Below are 12,921 nucleotides of genomic sequence, written 5' to 3'. Positions count from 1 at the left end.
TGGCTGCCTAAGCAAAGGCACTGCAGGGGGCAGCTGGAGGCTCAGCAACCCAGAGGGGGCAGGGATGTAGCAGTGACTATGAAATATGATTATTTCTATCACAGAGACAAGGTAGGAGCTGGGATGCTGGGACAGGGGTTGGAGACGGGCTGGAGGACTCGGTGTTCTGGGATCAGCCGTGGGCATGTGCAGAGCACCCAGCTAAATTTAAGGAGTAAGAGCCACCAAAGTGATGTGAGCTGAGCAATGCTGCAGTAAGAGAACTGTGCTGGTAAATTATTCAGTGCTTAAAAACAGAGAGAGCGTGGCTGAAGGGGCAGAGATGTGCTGCTGGTGTCCCAGCAGAGGCTGCAGCACAGGCAGCAGGACAAGGACAATGACCCCCGCTGAGGGTTCTGCTGAAGTGGGCAGGTTTGTAGCGCTGGCCCTGGTTACAAGGTGGGCAACACCGTGTAACAAGTGAATTATCCTGCTGCTGTCACTGCAGAGGGCTCTGTGTGCCCACAGGGTCCTGCATGGCTGCTGTGGGACAGGGCTGAGTGCTGGTGGATGACCTGGAAAGGGAATACTAACGTTGAGGAGAAGTCATTCTGCCTGATTTTTCCTTTTGAATATTCTCTCCAGCAGAGTGTTAGCAGATGCGTAATCAGGGAGGAGAAAGACTGTGGTGTCACTTATCACAGACTGGTTTGGGTGGGAAGGGACCTTAAAGCTCATCCAGACACCTTCCACTGTCCCAGGCTGCTCCAAGCCCCATCCAGCCTGGCCTTGGACACTGCCAGGGATCCAGGGGCAGCCACAGCTGCTCTGGGAAACCTGTTCCAACCCTGTTATCAAACTGATGGCACTTGAGCCTGGAATTTCAGCTTCTATGGCCTTTTCCAGCAGAGCCTTTGAAATGAAATGGGCTAAATCTATTCAAATAACAAGTGTCTTTGAGGAACACAATCTCCTCGGAGTATTCCTAGAGGAGGAAAGAAAAAAGAATGGATTCCTTGAACTCTTTGCTAATTACGGACCTGGAGCTGGGCTGTGGTGTGTGCACCCCAGCCTCTGAGACAGAGGGTCCTGGTTGGCATCACCCATGATCAGGAGCATCAGGCTGAGCACTGTGGAAATCCTTCTGTTCCATTTTATGCCTGACAGCAAAAATGAGCATTTATTCCTGAAGTAAGGAACTCCAGCACTGCCTGAGCTGAGGTAAGGCATCTACAGAGGCCGGGCTGCAGTGGAATGCAAACAGGGCCATACTGGCAAAAATGAGGAGTTAATTTAGTGGGGCATGCTCTGATGTTTTTCCCAGATGTGTTTGCAGGGCCATTAAAAGCTGTGTTTAATCTCAGCTCCATTTGCAATCTGATGCACATTATGCTGCTTCCACACAGAGCAGGAGCCGTTAATGGCACTGGATGGCTCTGCCCCTCTAGGACAGGCTGGATGAGGTCTCCATGTCCAGGGCTGCTCTTCCAGGGCACTCTGGAGACAGCTCTGACCCCAAGCCCAGCTGGGCTGAGGGCTGCTCCATGTCTGTGTGTACCATACTTGCATGCCAGCATTTGTGACTGAATAAAAACTTCCCTGAATTAGTAATGACGTTTTTATTTTTAAGGGAGTCAAGCTCAGGCAGCATTTTAAAAAATGAATCATGATTTTAGGTGATTTCTTTCTGCTTGGATGCTCAGAGCTGCCTGAATATTGTCTGTTAGAGCTGCTGCAAACTTCTGTCTCTAATGGAGGTGCTCACACTCACTAAACTGTTTGGCAAACACTGGCTGTCGTGTCTCATCCTCCTGATTAAATTCCATATTTGCATTTCCTTGGATATACAAAGAAAAAGCAAATCAGCAATGAACAGCACAGTTAGAGCAGGAATCAGCAAACAGGGATAGAGGAATAACTGCTGGTCTGGAGACGACACGCTGCAGAGCCAGCCACGCATGCAGGCCCTGTGCAGCAGAGCATTCCCATCCCACCGAGCATCCTGCATCCCACACAGCATCCCGAGCCACCTGGGGATCCCAGTGCCACTCGGGTGCTGCCACAGGAGCAGTGTGGCCCTGCCCATTCCCTGCCAGGTGTCCCTGGGGATGCACTGATGCACACAAGCACTCCAGCTCAGCACGGCTCAAGTGGAAGGTGCTATGGGGGGTTTCTTTTTTGTCCTTTTCCTCCATTTCATCAGAAGGATGTGAGGGAAAGTTTGATATTTTAGCACTTGGCCTACTATTAGCTAGGGAAATCTAGCAGATGTACTTCATCATCTCAAAGATATGAGCAATCTCCAGCGCTCTGGTATTAATGTGGGGAGATGGACTCAAAGCGTTTTGCTTCAATGGCTCTTAAGAAATTCACAGTTCATTTGCAGTCATTAAAATAATTAGTGCTGTGTTCTGCCTCCTCTAAGGACAGAGCTGGAGGGCCAGCTGCCCTGGGTGTGAGCGAGGGTGTGAGCTCCCAGCACAGTTGCCTCCTCAGCCTGTGATGGGGATGATGCTGATCCCGCCGGAGGCCTGGCGGGACCCAGGGGAAAGCCCAGCTTAAAGTAGGACCCGGGGGCTTCATAGGCTTTGAGGGGTCCCAGCCCTGCAAGGAGCACATGAAAAACTGCCCCACTTGTTTTAATGAGGCTGCTGCTGTAATCGAGAGAGTTCCATAAATAAGTGATTGCAGGACTGAGCCAAAACCAATCACTAAGGATTAGATGTGGCTCATGGGGTCAAGAGAAGTCCTTGGTTTTACTGGAGGCAAGGAAAAAAGTCTGTTCTTTGCTGGATCGCATTATGTATCACCTCCACTCCATAAAGAGGTCTTGGAAAATGGGAGTTCACCCAGGGATGCAGTTCAGGTGATGGGAAGGATGTCAGGCACAGGGAGCTCTAGAACAGCACTTCTCTTTCAGTATTGTTTCTGCAACCAGTTCTTATCTAAAAGTCTCTAGTCTTTTTGGAAAAAGCAAAGATATTCTTGCAGTTCTGGTGTTTGGTAGCGAGATCTTGAAGGCATTTCTGTAAATAGGCTTGAAATGGATAGAATTTGGCTCAGGGGAATTGCTGAGGGCGAGCAAAGCTTTTCTCTGCATTGGCACTTTGGGGAGGTGAGGTTTGTAGGGCTGGAGGGCTGGGATATTAGAGCCAGATCAGTGGAACCACAGTGCAAAAGGCATTCAGGAGCATCCATGGGGGCTGGAAAACTGTCAGCCGTTTGTTTGGAACTCAAACCAATGTGAACCAAAGTGAAAACCTCTCTGTTTGCTCCATGACAATGCAGGATCTGAGGGGCCAAGATGTAGCCAGGACAAGGGGAATGGCTTTAATCTAAAGAGGGTAGATTTCCTTTGGCTATATGGAGGAAATCCTTCCCTGTGAGGGTGCCCAGAGCAGCTGTGGCTGCCCCTGGATCCCTGGCAGTGCCCAAGGCCAGGCTGGACATTGGGGCTTGGAGCAGCCTGGGACAGTGGAAGGTGTCCCTGCCTGGGGCAGGGGGTGGAAGTAGAGGATGCACTCACTTTAAGGGATTGGAAAAGTTCAGGTGTTTGGGTAAGTTTCCATTCCCTATTCCCTTATTTAACTTGGGTAAGTATCACCCATTGGAGTTTCAGGAAGGCAGGCTGTGAGTGTGCTAAGAAAATAGGAAGCAATAAAAAAGGCTGTTGAGACACTTATCCAACGCTGGGGGAATTTTCAGAACAGCTGTAGTTGAGTAATTATGAGCAGAACCCTTGTTTCCACTGAATAAATGTATATTAGATTATTCCCTAATGATAAAGATTATTTAAAAGACAAAAGCTATAGAATAATAGACATTAGCAGATGTATCTATTTCCAAAATCCCTGAAACCAGACTTAAATCCTGGGAGTTATTCCTCACCTTTAGCAGAGCTCTCATCAGCTGCAGTGTAAGCCCCAGAGCTGACACTCCAGATAAGTACATGATATAGTTCAGCCCTAAAACTCTTAACAGAAAATACATCAGGACTTACTGTAAAATTTCATGGAGGATTAGAGAAAATATTAAGTCAATAGTTCTTTAGTTATTAGGGGCTTTTAAGGTAATCAATACTTTCCAGCCATGTTAGTGCCCACGATGATAAAAGATGACATTAATATCCAACTCTTCTTTTTGGTATATTTATGTATATCCTTCCTTTAGTCACTCCTGCTGGAATCAATAGCTATACAAAGAATATGGTTATTTTTAAATGGCATCAATATTGATTTACCTGTAACTGCCAGTTTCAAGTGGAGCTGGATTTCAGGAAAAAACCCTTATTTTTTCATACAAAGGGATTACCAATCACCCTAAATCTTTGGAGTACCCCTGTCTTTGCTTATAGTGATTTTCACATTTAGCAGTGTGCTAATGCAGCAAAAACTATTTTAGGATTAATAAATCCTAAAAATCGGATTAATAGGATTAATTCTAACATTTCTTTGGAGTTACATGACATTTCTATGTCCTCAAAGCATTGTGCAGATGTTAATTGAATTTAATTGATATCATTCATTCCCCAAAGTTATATGCATGCAGTTATTAATGGTTTAATTATTTTGTCAATGGAATAGATTCTTTGCCTTTGATTCTGCTCCAGGAGATCCAGACAGTCCTTAGGCTGAATCCTTTTTATTCAGGTGGCTCAGGAATGCAGTTGGTCCAAGGATAAGATTTTGCCCAGGGCATCCTCAGCAGGGATTTTCCCCCTGGTCAGCCTCAGCCTGAGGTCTGAAAGGGATTATTCCTTCCCAAGCACCAGGCTTTGCATGTGGAATGTTTGATAAGTCCATGGTCAGGCCGTTCCTCCAGCCTGGGCAGGGATCTCATGGAACCATGGAATGGTTTGGGTTGGAAAGGAGCTTAGAGATCATCTCATTCCAACTCCCTGGGACTTGAACACCTCCCACTGTCCCAGGCTGCTCCACGCCCCAATGTCCAGCCTGGCCTTGGGCACTGCCAGGGATCCAGAGGCAGCCACAGCTGCTCTGGGCACCCTGTGCCAGGCCTGCCCACCCTCGCAGGGGAGGATTAAAATTAAATGAGCATTAGAATTAAAGAAATAAAATGATCTCTGAACTGCAAGCACACTGTCCAGTCCTCCCAGTGTGATGCCCTCTGCACACCTGACCCCAGTGCCTCCTCCAGGCTGCTGCTGGGGACGTGGCAGGGACAGGGCTGCACTTGGAGAGGAAGGATTTTCCCTGCAGCTCCGGAGAGCACGGCCCTGGGAAAGCTCTGCGATGATCAGAATTAATGTCTGCATTGAATGGCAGCCGCCTTTAGTTCTCTTGTAATTAACCAAATCATAAACATCGCCTCGAATTCAGTCAGGAGGGAGCTCTGCAGTGCTCCCTGGGTGTTCCTGGCAGCCAGGGAGTGTCAGGGATAACACAATTCCAGCAGGGCTGCTGGATGGGGCAGTTTTCCTGTCTGACCCTGACTTTTGCCACTCCCAGGAAAGTGCAGGTTTGTTCCACGTGGTGTTTGCTCAGCTCCCAGGGGTGAAGAGAGGATACATTGAACTATTATGGAACCCAAAACTGCATTCTTTTGGCTAAATTTAAATAACATTGGACTACCATTTTCATCTTGTTTCCAACGCACTTGTACATTCTGCTGGAGGTAGGAATGCACACTCTCACAGCCACTGCCAGCTGGAATTTCCCTTGGAAATTAGCTCCCAGATGCCTTAAGATCAGCAAAGCTGTTCCATGTACAATTTGTCCTTTTCTGACCCATTATAAGAAGATGGAAGGAGATCTCTCAGGTTTGAAAATGAAAGAAAAAATAATATCCCCGAATCCACTGTGTTTAGAAGCTTTATTGAGAAACAGACCCAGAATTACTGCAAAACTACTCCCAGAAATGAAATGGTTGGAAAGAGCACGAAGGTGGATGCAGTAGGAAACCAGTGAACCATTTATGCTCAAACCAGTTGCCCCAGTGGCTCTTAGGGCATGAAGCAGTGGTTATGGAGTAAATCAGCCACAGCACCCTCGAGAGTTTCCAGCAGGGAAACCTGTGAGTCATCCCCAACTTCCTGGAGCAGCATTTCTGGATGCCAGGGTTAAAATCCCACTGTGCCACCAATTACTGCTGCAGAAAGTGTCCTGTCCTTGTGAGCTGTGAAGGTCTCTGGGATGAGGCTCCGCTGCGGTATCGATCCTGGTCCCTCTGGCTGCCGGGGCTGAGCACAGTTAGAGGCACTCAGGAGACACAAGGCTCCTTTTCTCAACTCAGCCTCCAGCTCCCAACAAACAGGGCATTAAAAGGGAATTACTGTGTTTTGCATTTGATAAAATGGCTGGTCCTCTTCCAGTGGAGTGTCAGGCCCTAATGATGGAGTCAGTGAAAACATGTCTGGTCAGGCCTCTTCTCACTTCAATCCCAGTTTATCTGGGGGGAGAATAAACCATAAAGAAACCACAGAAAACATTGAGCTGCCCTCCCACAATACATCATTTGTAAAGCTTTCACTCCAGCTTTCCAAAAGGCCATTTAGCTTAATAGTCTGTCCCATTTTTCATTTCCTTATGCTACAGGTGCTGGGGGAATGATTTACAAAAGAACAATGGAATGACATTTTACCTGACTTTGGAAATTAATTCCCAGCAGTCTCACGCCTTTTGTGCCTCAGATCTGCCTCCATAACACAGAATGGGTGGTGAGATTCTGTACCTAAACAATAGGAAATTTAAAATGAGAGAATACATCCAATTTTCCATCCAGCCACGATCTTCTAGAACCATTAGGAAATTGTTTGTATGTCCATATTAGTAATAAAAGATTAATCGACTGATTGAATTTTCAGAAATCTAGGCAAAGGCAAAATGAATTGGCCTCCATTCTAGTGTGACTAAATGCCAAAAAAATTGCATGTACAAAATATATTATTTAAAAAACACTCAGAAGAAAACATGCCTAGCTGTATGATACATATTTAGACAATATGTATATTGTAAGAACCTACAACATTTGAATTATATAAAATAGAATGAATAAAAAAGGGGGGAAACCAGAGAAATCTGTATCTCAGTTTGGTTGTTACTGTTTTTATATCCACCGATCATGGCAGGTCATTGAATGAAGGTCAGGTCCTTGTGGAAGAGTTTGTTGGCTTCTTCAGGATCTTAAAACTCGTGAGGTGTGAAATCAGTGACAAATTTTAGGGTAGTATTAGTACTGTAAAATGGAGAGCTTCCAGTGATTCTGAACATTGGAGGAAATCACCTGTTGGGTGAACAGCCCACAAAATATTATCTATTGCTGAAAATCTCCTTAAACACTCAGCCATTGGAGGAAATGAACTTTCAGTGGGACTTCTGTGGTAGAACTTCTACTTTGATTAATTTGTCACGCTTGGTAGGTAGTGATATTGGACTAATAGCTTTAATAACCTCACTATTTACAGGCAATTACCCCCGTGAAGGAGCTGGGATGGGATGAAAACATCTGTTTCCTTCTGGAATCTGTGTACATCTGCCCTTAAACAAGGTGAAAATTTGGTGTGAGAACTCTTAAGGACTGAAGTGCTGGGGTTTTTCTGCAGTGCTACCTTCTCTGCAATTAGATAACAGCTTAAAATCTGATTACTGAGTTATTTTTTACCTCTCAGAATGCACAGGCACAAGCAAACTCTCAGTTGAGAGCTGATTTGATGCCAGTTAAATATTCAGGTAGTCCTCTGAAGGCACTGGAAATCAAATACCCGGAACATCTTGTGCAGAGTGAGAATTTCCATGTTTCTGAATGTGTGTTTCCCTGCCATTCCCAGCGGAGGTTCCCACTGTTGCTTTATCCAAAGTCCTTTACAGCAGTTAGGGAGTTCAGTGTTTGACTGGGATGTTCTCTCAGGTAGGGGAATCCTCTTGATGTGCTGGTTATGCTGGTAAAGAGAAAATACAACTCTGTGAGCGGTTTCGTACGTGAGAGAGGTGATCTGACAGAGGCTGCCTCACAGCAAGATCCTTTTTTCCTTTCAGCAGAGACAAAACTGGCAGCTGGAAGGATTTGAAACGTGGGGGAGCTGAGGAATCTGAACACCTCCAAGGCTTCATTGAGCTCTCAAAGGGACTGGGCTGCTCCAAGGGGATGGAGGCTTGGGGCCTCCTGCTGGGAAATGCCACAGAGAGGACTGGGAAGGTCATGGATCTGCATGGCTGGAATGTGTGTGACATCAAGGCCAGGCTGGACAGGGCTTGGAGAAACCTGGGCTGGTGGAAGGTGTCCCTGCCCATGGCAGGGGGTGGAATGAGAGGATTTTTAGGGTTCCTTCCAAGCAAACCATTTTATGCTTCTATGAAAATGAGAATTGCAAAAGCATAAGAGCACATCTAGAGAGTCCATTCCTCTGCTCCCCCAGGCAGAAATCCAGCAGACTTTGGCATTTATGTCCATTACATGCAGTTTATGTCCATTACAGTTTAGCATTTTTTTCCCCCATCTTTGCAGTGCACCCACCTTTGGATCCGAGTGCTGCAATACTCAGTGCCACTACTAAGAAAAGTTGGGGAATGACATTAACAATATCTTTCAGCCCAAGAAATGGAGAAACCCTAACTAAGCAGACTGCAAAGACAGTGTGCTCGGTCTCTGCTAAATTTTAGTAAGTTATGATGTGAAAAAATCCAAAAAGGTCTTGATTTCCAAGCCTTTGCTGTGTTCTTTCCCTCCCTGACTCAGTGATAGGTTTTCACTGCCATCATCTGTGGAAATTACTGGACTTCCTCCCCAAGACAAACTGCAGGCGAACTTCCAGGATAAATTCCCAAGATTAAGGACAATATTGTTGTAAATGTCACCATATTAACTTCTCTCAAGCTCCCTGAATTCTGAGGGATTTCCCTGCACGGATAATGGCAGGAGCCTGCTCTAAATCCACAGGGAAAGAAAAACAGTACTTTTAACTCATACTCAGTGCTCTGTATTTTAAACTGAAGTGAGATTTATGAACAAGCTCCCTCTATCTAAATGTATATACACCCATTTACATTATTTTACATAATATATGGGAACAGTTTGTCTCTGTTGGGTAATAAATACATGGATAAAACCAACACTGTGAGTAGGGATCACTGCAGTGAGCTCTGCATAAACTCCTGTTCAGACAGGGCTACTTGGGTCTTCTGGGGAAATCATGTCCAGAACTATATATACATTAAATTATATACACATTGAACTTACTGACAGAGCCAGCAGGAACAATGGAGAAGGAGAAAGCAATGTTATAGTTTGTAAGATTCAGTGGAATCACTCTTGTTTATGCTGGTTAAAATTTTGGGACCTCATTAACATGAAAACGAGCACAAATTTTGTGACAGAAAAAAATCAAAGGTAATATCAAACCCTTATCTCTGATAACTCTTCTTTGCAATGGATACATGAGAATTGTGCTAACCTGTGCCTGAAAGATCTCAGTGACCTGGGAACAGTGTCTGGCAGCTCTGGATTTACAGCAATATTCCTCACCGCTACCAAAGGACCTGGGGTCCCTTTGCCTTGGTGTCCCCTTCCAGACAGTGTTATAGAGTTTTCCCCTCACTTCTCATTCCCTTTATTGAACCAAATTTGTGTTTATAGCCCCATTTGCTTTCCCTGCCATGCTGTCTGTCACTTGTGTGGAATATGGGTTTTGCACACTTGCCAAATAGTTTTGTTGCTTGGCGAGGGTTCAGTGGCAGGAGAATTTGCCTCTCTGCATAGTAATGGGCATGTCTGGCTAATGGGCCCTTTGTCTGGGGCCTCTTGCATATTCAGAGCTGCTCCTTTGTCACCAGCCTGACCCAGGCAGCAAATATGAAAAGGAACTGTAAATATGCCCTGTTCTCCGTGGGATGCCAGCTGAAGCAAGAATCAGCTTCCTGGGATAAACTGGTCCTCTGCTGCTCTTTAACTCCCCAGCATTGTCCAGCCACTCTCACTCTAGAGCAGTTCTGCCCATCACTGATTCTTATGCTTTTGGAGTCACCTTCCTCCGTGGTTTGTGTCCTCTTAGAGTACATTGAATATTGACATGGACAAGTTTTTGGGATGGCACAGCTGATAGCGTGGTGTGTGCAGAGCTGACAGCTCAGAAGTGGGCTGCTTTTACAGTCAAAGAAGGGATTTTTCCCAGTTTGCTGGGGACTGGCAGGCAACGCATCTCCCTAACTGGTGCAACAAGGTGGTGACAAAGGGAGTAGCAAGTCCAGCTGGTCACTTGAAAAGCCAGGAATTTCCGTGGCCAAGTGGACATGATGAGTGTCTTCAGTGTTGGGGCTGCCTGGCTGTTGGTATGAAAGTGGCTTCATGTACTTCTGGTAATTGGCTTTTTTCATGTCTGAAGTACAGATTTTCTTTTTGTCCTGCAGTTGCTTTCTACTGTCAGTGTTTAATAAATTGTCTAAAGGTGGGGAGTTACTTTTAATCTTGGAATACTTGGACAGATTGCTGGGATAGCAGGTTTGGGTGGATAATGAGCCAATGTACTGGTGGGGCAGACATCAATAGCACACATACACAGGGCTTTTACCACTTTAATTAGACTACCCAGACTCCTTTTTAAACAGCCCGGTCTAACCAGCATGTTGCAGAAACACACAAACCCTCCTTTGAAAGAGTAAGGTCGTAGATCAAACTTTTCCATTGTTTGCAGAGAATCCCCTAAGAACTGAAGCCCCAAAGCTCTCAGAGCAGCCCAGCTGAGTAACTCTGCCGGAGGAAACCTGCAAAAGGGGATGTTACAGCACCATCTAGTGCCTCTTCTCTCAGCAATATCGGGAATATTTGAATTTGCCACTTGATTCAAGGATGTAGGTGGGGACGAGCGAGTGCATTGGCTGCTTAGACATTGACAACTTCTTTTCTCAACCAGTGTGGAGAGAGGGGAGCTGAGGGATGGAAAGGAGCTTTGGAATTTCACACAGGAAAGATTTTGTCAGTAGAGCTGCTCTCAGTTCCTCCTTATCTTCTTACCAGTCACATCGGTTTTCCTCCTGAGGATAGTCAGGAAGTGGACTCAGGAGAGGAAAAACGGGAGCGAAAGTACTGTGGTTAAATACCAAACTGACCAAATGGCACATTTTGGGGAGGTATAGTTGTATTTTGGGTAGAGCAATGATCTGTTTAGCGAATGACTCGCAAGGGGGACGCTGGTGCTCGTTTGCAAACTCATTGTGTTGAGAACCGCACCTGTAATCAGGGAACAAGCACTCAATCCTTTGCTTTCCCCATCCCGAGTACGACCCAGAATGAAGACTAAATTAACTCGAAATTAACACTAAATTAACTTCTAAATAGTGCATCATTTTAATATCCTTTACATTGTTTCTTTTTCTTCTGGAAAGGTGATTAACGTCCTCTGACTCCAAACTACTCAGTGGTTAACCAAGAGCAACTTTGCAATGAGCCACTATTCCCAAACAGCCACTGGAGATGAATTTGGGGATGAAATCCCTCAGGGCTGGTGGCATGAAATTTAAACTTTGTTTCTAAATCAGCCCTCTTACAAACAACCCTCCTAAATAAAATGCAGTTCATCCCAGCTGGCTGTGTGTATCTTTGGTAAGCAGCTGCTCAAAAGCAAAAAGCCCTGCACGATCTTGGAGTGCTCTGAGTTCACATAATGACAGCAGTTTGGGTGATTCTCAGACCAAATTAACTGATGGCCTCTGGGATACACAACTACTTGCCCTCACCAAATTTACTGAAATTGTTTGGGATTGGCACACTGCTCTTCAGCCTGAATCTATCTGCAACCCGACGTGAGGATAATCCTGCTGGAGAAATAGGAAACAATTTCCAGTACTCCCAGAGTTTGGGAACACACCTTGTGCTGGGAGGGATTCAAGTGTGAGATTAATGACTCTTCAAACTAATGATAGCTTTTGGTGATAATAAATACCAATATTTCTATGGTAAATGTGTTTTCTAGCAGGCTTAATTTAAAACCCTCAAAATTAATTACACCTTAGTGCATTTAGTAAACGTCCTGATGGTGATGTGGAACTCAACAAAAGTCACCTATCTCAAAAGAAATCTTCACCCCAAATTGTCAGTGTCTTCACTACAGCCCTGTACGAAAAGCTGGTGAATAGTGATGTGTGTAAATTAGAGTCTAAATTAGAGTTAATGCCCAATTTGGGGGTTGAATTTGTATTTAAGGCAATTGCTGGAGTTACAGCGCTCGTAGATAGAGCTGTTAGCAGGGTTAGGGGGATAAAGAGGTGCAACAGCATCCAAAATACTCCCAGACTTTCTACTACTTAGCATTTTATTATGATTATTGTTGAATTTAGGGTTTCCTAAAAGAAGCCTCAGCTCCTTGGGTCATGTGAATTTTTGGAGAATCCCAAGAGCCACTGAAAAATAAGATCTATCACTGAAGAGTGCAGAAACAAGCCTAAAAGTGTAACTCAAACATACCCCCAGCACTTTAGTAAAAACCCAACAGAAATCAAAGTATGTTAGCATATCAAAAGAATTAAACAATGTTTAGCATAATATCTCTTAATAAAATCCCAGAGTTTGGAGAAGGGGCTCATCATTTTTTAATTCTTTAGTTGGCCAGCCTGACAACAAAAACATTTTATTTTTTTTTATTATGGTCAATTATCAGATACAATACCCTGCAATTATGTGTATTACACTGAGACAATGCAGAAAAAGTTATGGAATCATAACTTAATCATTTAAGTGATTATTGTATTTTATAAATGCTTAATGTATCATCACGGGCATGTTTGTGCTCGTTTGGCAAATGTGATATTGATTGTTGCTCTAAAGGCACAGTCAGGTCAGCAGAGATAATGATTATTTGGGAATTTTCCACCCATGATGGTAAAGAAATTAGAGTGCTATTTGTCTTTTAAATGTGTTTCTCTAAACCACTTTAAATCCGATTTAAAAAAAATAAAAATTAGTGTTTTGCTTGCTGGCTAATCATTGGTCTCC

Source organism: Corvus cornix, chromosome 12 (assembly GCF_000738735.6).
Source record: "Corvus cornix cornix isolate S_Up_H32 chromosome 12, ASM73873v5, whole genome shotgun sequence".
NCBI classification, from domain to species: Eukaryota; Metazoa; Chordata; class Aves; order Passeriformes; family Corvidae; genus Corvus; species Corvus cornix.
This window is presented reverse-complemented; position numbering follows the sequence as displayed.